The sequence below is a fragment of the Vitis vinifera genome, chromosome 15 (genome assembly GCF_030704535.1).
Source record: "Vitis vinifera cultivar Pinot Noir 40024 chromosome 15, ASM3070453v1".
Lineage (NCBI taxonomy): Eukaryota > Viridiplantae > Streptophyta > Magnoliopsida > Vitales > Vitaceae > Vitis > Vitis vinifera.
In genome coordinates this window covers 5,943,490-5,952,181 of record NC_081819.1, presented here as the reverse complement: position 1 = coordinate 5,952,181, position 8,692 = coordinate 5,943,490, and positions in this window count along the sequence as shown.

Below are 8,692 nucleotides of genomic sequence, written 5' to 3'. Positions count from 1 at the left end.
ATTTTATTTACTTTTTAACATTTTTTTATTATATATATTTTCATTTAGTTAATATTTCCTATCCGGTAACATGTTTGAAGCTATTCAATACTTTGTGTCATAAAAAAAGCAGGAAAATGGATTTGGTATGGATAATGTAGCAGTGGTGAACGGTAGAAGGAAATTACAAGATTATGTGATGACAATATGGGACTAGATCTTAAGTTTATCCATAATAATATTGCACGTGTGTTACACGACATTTTGAACAACTGCTATGGCCTCGAAATAAATCAAACTAATGATTTCAGATTGCTTATTTATGTTTTAAGGGATCCACGAGCATTTCATGAGTAAGATTGTTCATATATTCATTTTTATTTCTTGTTTTAATTTATATTAATTATTAATTGTGGGTTTTATTTGTTGTACACTGATGTTTTCACGACCATACATAAGCATCCCTTATTTATCACCCCTTCTTACCGTACTACTTTTCGTTTGCTTGCCCACATATCTCTGCTTCCATATAGCATATCATCAAACATGTTGGCCTTTAGGAGGACTCTGGCACATATTTCTGTAGGATATCCATGTATTAGCTCGTCATGGACCCAATGGGTAAAAAATAATAATAGACTAAATTATAGCCAAGAATTGAAAAGGGTTTTGGCATGGACAAGTTCTCATTATTCGAATTACCGTTGGTCATTTTTTTTTTTCATGGGGAATCTTATAGCTCATGATGTCGTGGCAATTTTACTTTCTTTTTAATTTATTTATACATTTTTCTAATAAATCTATAAGATGTACGTGTTAATGTAGTATATGGAAATGCTTAAGTTTAAGACGTAGAGTTAAACCTTCTTTGGCTTGGTTTTCTTAGGATGGTATTTGATATGCTACTAGCATTTCACATAAATTTGATTAAGAGTAAGTGTTTTATTCAACATACTTATGCCATTTTTTTACTTTTTTTATTAACTTTTCTAACACATTGAGAGTCTTGATGTGTTGTTGATAGATTGTGAAAAAAATCACTATATATTTTGTTTACGAATTATTGATATTAATGACAGGTTTAACGTCCGTAGCACTATATGATACTATAATGTCAAACATAATAAAGACAATATATATGAGGCAAAAGCAAAAGGAAACTATTTTAGGTTGGTGACTTTGAAAACGGTGCATCCAAATAGGAGAGAATTTTGTCCCTATGATATTGTGGGAACTTTGGATAAGCAGTATGTGTTAGCTGGCTATCATAGTTTTGCAAAATTTGGACAACGTATAACTTTGTTTTAACTCCACATCAGCCTACAAGATTGGATACAACAACACTTACTTGTAATTGTACATAGACTTAACCAAGAATTGATATCAATTATTCGGTATTTTTATAATACGTATTTTATTTACTTTTGAATTTTTTTATTTTATATATTTTTATTTGGTTAATACTTCCTATTCGGTGACATATTTGAAGCAATTCAATACTTGGTATCATCAAAGAAGCTGGAAGATGGATTTGGTACGGATATTGTACCAGTGGTGAACGATAGTGGGAAATTACAAGATTATGTGATGACAATATGAGACTAGATCTTAAGGTTATCCATAATAATATTGCAGTTGTGTTGCACGACATTTTGAACAACTGCTATGGGCACGAAATAAATCAAACTAATGATTTTAGATTGCTTATTGATGTTTTAAGGAATCCACAAGCATTTCCTGAGTAAGATTATTCATATATTAAGTTTTATTTATTGTTTTAATTTATATTAATTATTAATTATCAGGTTTATTTGTTGTACACAGATGTTTTCACGACCATACATAAGCATCCCTTATTTATGACCCCTTATTGCCGTACTACTTTTCGTTTGCTCGCCCACGTATCTCTGCTTTAATATAGCATATCATCAAACGTGTTGGCCTTTAGGAGGACTTTAGCACATATTTATGCAGGATATCCTTGTATTATCTCTTCTTGGACACAATGGGTGAAAAAATTATAATATACCAAATTATAGCCAAGAATTGAAAAGGGTTTTGGCATGGCCAAGTTCTCATTATTCAAATTATTGTTGGTCATTTTTTTTCTTCATGGCGAATCTTGTAGCTCATGATGTATTGGCAATTTTAATTTATTTTTGATTTATTTATACTTTATTATTATTTTTATATAAATCTAAAAGATGTATGTGTTAATGTAGTATAGGGAAATGCTCAAGTTTTAGACGAAGAGTTAAACCTTCTTTGGCTTGGTTTTCTTGGGATGGTATTCGATATGGTACTAGCATTTCACATAAATTTGATTAAAAGTAAGTGTTACATACAACATACTTATGCCATTTTTTTTATTAACTTTTCTAACACATTGAGAGTCTCAATGTGCAGTGGATAGATTGTGAAAAAAATTACTATATATTTTGTTTACAAATTATTGATATTAATGACAGGTTTAACGTCCGTAGCACTATCAGCTACTATAATGTCAAACATATTAAAGACAATATATATGAAACAGATGCAAAATGAAACTAATTTAGGTAGGTGACTTTGAAAATGGTGCATCCAAATAATAGAGAATTTCGTCGCTATGATATTGCGGGAACTTTGGATAAGTAGTATATGTTAGCTGGCAATCTTAGTTTTGTAAAATTTTGACAACGTATAATATTTTTTTAACTCAACATCAGCCTACAAGATTGGATACGACAACATCGACTTGTAATCGGACATAGACTTAACCAAGAATTGATATCGATTCTACGGTATTTTTGTAATACATATTTTACTTACTTTTTAATGTTTTTTTATTTTTCATATTTTTATTTAGTTAATATTTTTTATCTGGTGACATGTTTGAAGTTATTCAATACTTGGGATCAACAAAGAAGCTAGAAGATGGATTTGGTATGGATAATGTACCAATGGTGAACGGTAGAGGGAAAATTACATGATTATGTGATGACAACATGGGATTAGATCTTAAGTTTATCCATAATAATATTGCACGTGTATTACACGACATTTTTTATTGATGTTTTAAGGGATCCACGAGCATTTCATGCGTAAGATTATTCATATATTAATTTTTATTTATAGTTTTCATTCATATTAATTATTGGGTTTATTTGTTCTACGCTGATGTTTTCTCGACCATACATAAACACCCCTTATTTATGACCCCTTGTTGCCGTACTACTTTTTGTTTGCTCGCCCACATATCTCCGTTTCAATATAGCATATCATCAAAGGTGCTAGCCTTTAGGAGGACTTTGGCACATATTTCTATAGGATATCCATGTATTAGCTCTTCATGGACCCAATGGGTGAAAAATAATAATTGACCAAATTATAGCCAAGAATTGAAAAGGGTTTTGGCATGGCCAAGTTCTCATTATTCAAATTACCGTTGGTCATTTTTTTTCTCAATGGGGAATCTTGTAGCTCATGATGTTGTGGCAATTTTAATTTATTTTTGATTTATTTATACATTTTTTTTTTATAAATCTAAATGATATGTGTGTCAATGTAGTATAGGGAAATGCTCAAGTTGTAGACGAAGAGTTAAACCTTATTTGGCTTGGCTTTCTTGGGATGGTATTCGATATGCTACTAGCATTTCACATAAATTTGATTAAGACTAAGTGTTACATACAACATACTTATGCAACTTTTTTATTTTTTTATTAACTTTTCTAACACATTGAGAATCTCAATGTGTAGTGGATAGATTGTGAAAAAAAATAGTATATATTTTGTTTACGAATGATTGATACTAATGACAAGTTTAACGTCTATAGCACTATCAGCTACTATAATGTCAGACATATTAAAGACAATATATATGAAGCAAAAGGAAAGGAAACTATTTTAGAATGGTGACTTTGAAAACAGTGCATCATAACGACATAGAATTTCATTCCTATGATATTGCGGGAACTTTAGATAACCCGTATGTGTTAGTTGGCTATCATAGTTTTGTAAAATCTGGACAACGTATAATTTTTTTTAACTCCACATTAGCCTACAACATTGCATACGACAACATCAACTTGTAATCGGACATAGACTTAAGCAAGAATTGATATGAATTCTACGGTATTTTTATAATAAATATTTTATTTACTTTTTAACGTTTTATTATGTTATATATTTTTATTCAGTTAATGTTTCCTATCCAGTAACATGTTTGAAGCTATTCAATACTTTATGTCATCAAAGAAACTGGAAGATGCATTTGGTATGGACAATGTAGAAGTGGTAAACGGTAGAGGGAAAATCACAAGATCATGTGATGACAATATGGGACTAGATCTTCAGTTTATCCATAATAATATTGCATATGTCTTGCACGACTTTTTGAACGATTGCTATAGGCTCGAAATGAATCAAACTAATGATTTTAGATTGCTTAAGAATGTTTTAATGGATCAAGGAGCATTTCTTAAGTAAGATTATTCATATATTTATTTTTATTTATTGTTTAATTTATATGAATTATTAATTGTTGGTTTTATTTGTTGTACAATGATGTTTTCACGACCATACATAAACATCCCTTATTTATGACCCATTCTTGTGGTACTACTTTTCTTTTGTTCACCCACGTATCTCTACTTCAATATAGTAGATCGTCAAACGTGTTAGCCATTAGGAGGACTTTGGCAAATATTTCTACAGGATATCCATGCATTAGTTTTTCATGGATCCAATGGGGTAAAAATAATAAATGACCATATTATAGCCAAGAATTGAAAAAGGTTTTGGCACGACCAAGTTCTCAATATTCAAATTACCCTTGGTCATTTTTTGTTTTCATGCGAAATCTTGTAGCCCTTGATGTCATGGCAAGTTTAATTTATTTCTGTTTTATTTATACATTTTTTTTATATAAATCTAATAGAATATATATGTTTATGTAATGTAGGGAAATGCTCAAGTTTTAGACGAAGAGATAAACCTTCGTTTGCTTAGTTTTTTTGGGATGGTATTCCATATTGTACAATCATTTCACATAAATTTGATTAATAGAAGTGTTGCATTCAACATACTTTGAAAATTGTATTCCAGGTTTAACATTCGTAGCACTATCGACTACTATAATGTCAAACATATTAAAGACAATATATATGAAGCAGAAGCAAATGGAAACTATTTTAGGTTGGTGACTTTGAAAAGGGTGCATCCAAATAATAGAGAATTTCGTCCCTATGATATTGCGGGAACTTTGGATAAGCAATATGTGTTAGCTGGCTATCATAGTTTTGTAAAATCTTAACAAAGTAAAATTGTTTTTTAACTCCACATCAGCCTACGACATTGGATAAGACAATACCAACTTGTAATCAGACATAGACTTAAGCAAGAATTAATGTCAATTCTATGGTATTTTTGTAATAAAAATTTTATTTACTTTTTAATGTTTTCATTTTATTTTATATATTTTTATTTAGTTAATATTTCCTACTCGGTGACATATTTGAAGTTATTTAATACTTTGTATCATCAAAGAAGCTGGAAGATGAATTTGGTATGGATAATGTAGCAGTGGTTAACGGTAGAGAGAAAATTACATGATTATGTGATGACAATATGGGACTAGATCTTCAGTTTATCCATAATAATATTGCACGTGTTACACAATATTTTGAACAACTGCTATGGGCTTGAAATAAACCAAACTAATGATTTCAGATTGCTTATTAAGGTTTTAAGGGATCCACGAGCATTTCATGAGTAAGATTATTCAAATATTAATTTTTATTTATTGTTTTAATTTATATTAATTATTAATTATTGGTTTTATTTATTGTACAGTGATGTTTTCACGACCATACATAAGCATTCCTTATTTATGATCCCTTCTTGTCGTACTACTTTTCGTTGGCTCTCCCATATATCTCTGCTTCGATATAGCATATCATCAAACGTGTTGGCCTTTAGGAGGACTTTGGCACATATTTGTACAGGATATCCATGTATTGGCTCTTCATGGACACAATGGGTGAAAAATAATAATAGACCAAATTATAGCCAAGAATTGAAAAGGGTTTCGGCATGGCCAAATTCTCATTATTCAAATTACTGTTGGTCATTTTTTTTCATCATAAGGAATCTTGTAGCACATGATGTTATGGCAATTTAAATTTATTTTTGATTTATTTCTACATTTTTTTTTATAAATCTAAAAGATGTATGTGTTAATGTAGTGTAGGAAAATGCTCAAGTTTTAGGCGAAGAGTTAAACCTTCTTTGGCTAGGTTTTCTTGGGATGGTATTTGAAATGCTACTAGCATTTCACATAAATTTGATTAAGAGTAAGTGTTATATATGACATACTTATGGCATTTTTTTTTATTAACTTTTCTAACACATTGAGAGTCTCAATGTGCAGTGGATAGATTGTGAAAAAAATTACTATATATTTTGTTTACGAATTATTGATATTAATGATAGGTTTAACGTTCATAACACCATCAGCTACTATAATGTCAAACATATTATAGACAATATATATGAAGCAGAAGCAAAAGGAAACTATTTTAGGTTGGTGGCTTTGGAAATGGTGCATATAAATAACAGAGAATTTTGTCCCTATGATATTGCGGGAACTTTGGATAAGCAGTATGTCTTAGTTGGCTATCATAGTTTTGTAAAATATGGACAATGTAAAATTGTTTTTCAACTCCACATCAGCCTACAACATTGGATACGACAACACCAACTTGTAATCGGACATAGAGTTAACCAAGAATTGATATCAATTATATGGTATTTTTGTAATAAATATTTTATTTACTTTTAAATTTTTTGTCTTTTATATATTTTTATTTAGTTAATGTTTCCTATCCAGTAACATATTTGAAGCTATTCAATACTTTGTTTCATCAAAGAAGCTAGAAGATGCATTTTGTATGGATAATGTAGCAATAGTGAACGGTAGAGGGAAAATTACAAGATTATGTGATGATAATATGGGACTAGATCTTCAGTTTATCCATAATAATAATGCACGTGTCTTGAACGACTTTTTGAACAACTGTTATGGGCTTGAAATGAATCAAACTAATGATTTCAGATTGCTTATTGATGTTTTAAGGGATCCACGAGCATTTCATGCGTAAGATTATTAATATATTAATTTTTATTTATTGTTTTAACTTATATTAATTATTAATTGATGGTTTTATTTGTTGTGCAATGATGTTTTCACGACCATACATAAGCATCTCTTATTTATGACCCCTTATTGTCATACTACTTGTCGTTTGCTCGCCCACATATCTCTACTTCAATATAGCAGATCATCAAACGTGTTGGCTTTTAGGACGACTTGGGCAAATATTTCTGTACGATATCCATGTATTAGTTTTTCATGGACGCAATGGGTCAAAAATAATAATATACCATATTATAGCCAAGAATTGAAAAGGGTTTTAGCATGGCCAAGTTCTGATTATTCAAATTACCCTTGGTCATTTTTTGTTTTCATGGGAAATCTTGTAGCTGATGATGTCGTGGCAAGTTTAAGTTATTTCTGTTTTATTAATACATTGTTATTATTTTTATAAATCTAAAAGATATATGTGTTTATGTAATGTAGAGAAATTCTCAAGTTTTAGATAAAGAGTTAAACCTTCTTTTGCTTGGTTTTTTTGGGATGGTATTCCATATGGTACTATCATTTCACATAAGTTTGATTAATAGAAAGTGTTGCATTCAACATACTTATGTCATTTTTTTATTAACTTTTCTTACAACTCGAGAGTCTCAATGTGCAGTGGATAGATTGTGAAAAAAATAGTATTTATTTTTTTACGAATGATTGATATTAATGACAAGTTTAACGTCTATAGCACTATCAGCTACTATAATGTCAGACATATTAAAGACAATATATATGAAGCAGAAGGAAAAGGAAACTATTTTAGAATGGTGACTTTGAAAACAGTGCATCATAACGACAGAAAATTTCGTTCCTATGATATTGCGGGAATTAAGCAGTATGTGTTAGCTGGCTATCATAGTTTAGTAAAATCTGGACAATGTATAATTGTTTTTTAACTCCATATCAACCTACAAGATTGGATACGACAACACAAACTTGTAATCGTACATAGACTTAACCTAGATTTGATATTATTTCTATGGTATTTTAGTAATAAATATTTTATTTACTTTTTAATTTTTTTATTTTATATATTTTATATATTTCCTATCCGTTGACATGTTTGAAGCTATTAAATACTTGCTATCATCAGAGAAGCTGGGAGATGGATTTGGTATGGATAATGTAGCACTGGTCAACGGTAGAGGGAAAATCCCAAGGGCATGTGATGACAATATGGGACTAGATCTTCATTTTATCCATAATAATATTGCAAGTGTCTTACACGACTTTTTGAATGACTGCTATGGGCTCGAAATGAATCAAACTAATGATTTCAGATTGCTTATTGATGTTTTAAGGGATCCACGAGCATTTCATGAGTAAGATTATTCATATATTAATTTTTATTTATTGTTTTAATTTATATTAATTATTAATTGTTTGTTGTACAATGATGTTTTTACGACCATACATAAGCATCCCTTATTTATGACCCCTTCTTGTCCTACTACTTTTCGTTTCCTTGCCCACGTATCTCTACTTCAATGTAGCATATCATCGAACGTGTTGGCTTTTAGGAGGACT